We start from the raw sequence: 1,862 nt of genomic DNA on the forward strand, positions 1-1,862 counted from the left end.
TTAACTGTCGCTCGGCGGTAACAGTGCGCCGTGAGGTGCAATAGAAATGGACGCTACACAACACGAAATACCGCGACGCGGAAGTAAACAAACTACGGTGCGCTGTCCGGCGCGCGGAGCCGGTCCGCACGCGACCACGGCCGAAAGCCGACTTCCAACTGAGCTACCGAGCACGACTCACGTCCGGTGCTCACAGCTTTACTTCTACCAGTATCCGTCTCCTACCTTCCAAACTTTACAGAAGCTCTTCTGCGAACCTTGCAGAACTTGCACTCCTGAAAGAAAGGATACTGAGGAGACATGGCTTAGCCACAGCCTGGGGGATGTTTCCAGAATGAGATTTTCACTCTGTAGAGGAGTGTGCGCTGATATGAAACTTCCTGGCAGATTGAACTGTGTGCCCGACCGAGACTCGAACTCGGGACCTTTGCCTTTCGCGGGCAAGTGCTCTACCAACTGGGCTACCGAGCACAACTCACGTCCGGTACTCACAGCTTTACTTCTGCCAGTATCCGTCTCCTACCTTCCAAACTTTACAGAAGCTCTTCTGCGAACCTTGCAGAACTAGCACTCCTGAAAGAAAGGATACTGCGGAGACATGGCTTAGCCACAGCCTGGGGGATGTTTCCAGAATGAGATTTTCACTCTGCAGCGGAGTGTGCGCTGATATGAAACTTCCTGGCAGATTAAAACTGTGTGCCCGACCGAGACTCGAACTCGGGACCTTTGCCTTTCGCGGGCAAGTGCTCTACCAACTGAGCTACCGAGCACGACTCACGTCCGGTACTCACAGCTTTACTTCTGCCAGTATCCGTCTCCTACCTTCCAAACTTTACAGAAGCTCTTCTGCGAACCTTGCAGAACTAGCACTCCTGAAAGAAAGGATACTGCGGAGACATGGCTTAGCCACAGCCTGGGGGATGTTTCCAGAATGAGATTTTCACTCTGCAGCGGAGTGTGCGCTGATATGAAACTTCCTGGCAGATTAAAACTGTGTGCCCGACCGAGACTCGAACTCGAGACCTTTGCCTTTCGCGGGCAAGTGCTCTACCAACTGAGCTACCGAGCACGACTCACTGTGGCTAAGCCATGTCTCCGCAGTATCCTTTCTTTCAGGAGTGCTAGTTCTGCAAGGTTCGCAGAAGAGCTTCTGTAAAGTTTGGAAGGTAGGAGACGGATACTGGCAGAAGTAAAGCTGTGAGTACCGGACGTGAGTCGTGCTCGGTAGCTCAGTTGGTAGAGCACTTGCCCGCGAAAGGCAAAGGTCCCGAGTTCGAGTCTCGGTCGGGCACACAGTTTTAATCTGCCAGGAAGTTTCATATCAGCGCACACTCCGCTGCAGAGTGAAAATCTCATTCTGGAAACATTCCCCAGGCTGTGGCTAAGCCATGTCTCCGCAGTATCCTTTCTTTCAGGAGTGCTAGTTCTGCAAGGTTCGCAGAAGAGCTTCTGTAAAGTTTGGAAGGTAGGAGACGGATACTGGCAGAAGTAAAGCTGTGAGTACCGGACGTAAGTCGTGCTCGGTAGCTCAGTTGGTAGAGCACTTGCCCGCGAAAGGCAAAGGTCCCGAGTTCGAGTCTCGGTCGGGCACACAGTTTTAATCTGCCAGGAAGTTTCAGTGGAACTAATACCGAGCTTTGAGGTAAGCCGTTTTGGAGGAATTTCTGGATGCTGGTTTTGTTTCCCATAATGACCTGGAATCCTTGTTGCCAACCATGCTGTCAATAAGCTTCATAGCTTTCTGGTATGGGATTATCTTCATCAGTTTATAGAGTAGGCCTTGTATCCAAACAGTACTGCAGGCTGCCAATTAATTAAAGAATGCCACAGATGTTTTCAGCTTCTTTTGAAAGCTCGTTTCA

The 1,862-nt window shown here is 51.0% G+C and overlaps 3 non-coding genes across 3 annotated transcripts; 2 read left to right on the top strand and 1 right to left on the bottom strand.

The window, feature by feature from the left end:
* Positions 1-696: 696 nt before the first annotated feature.
* Trnas-cga (transfer RNA serine (anticodon CGA)) lies at positions 697-770 on the bottom strand. Its single transcript has one exon. It is a non-coding gene; the product is annotated as a tRNA-Ser (tRNA).
* Positions 771-1,218: 448 nt separating this feature from the next.
* Positions 1,219-1,292, top strand: Trnas-cga (transfer RNA serine (anticodon CGA)). Its single transcript has one exon. It is a non-coding gene; the product is annotated as a tRNA-Ser (tRNA).
* Positions 1,293-1,517: 225 nt separating this feature from the next.
* On the top strand, positions 1,518-1,591 carry Trnas-cga (transfer RNA serine (anticodon CGA)). The gene has a single exon. It is a non-coding gene; the product is annotated as a tRNA-Ser (tRNA).
* The last annotated feature ends 271 nt before the right edge of the window (positions 1,592-1,862 follow it).

This window comes from Schistocerca gregaria, chromosome 7 (genome assembly GCF_023897955.1).
Source record: "Schistocerca gregaria isolate iqSchGreg1 chromosome 7, iqSchGreg1.2, whole genome shotgun sequence".
Lineage (NCBI taxonomy): Eukaryota > Metazoa > Arthropoda > Insecta > Orthoptera > Acrididae > Schistocerca > Schistocerca gregaria.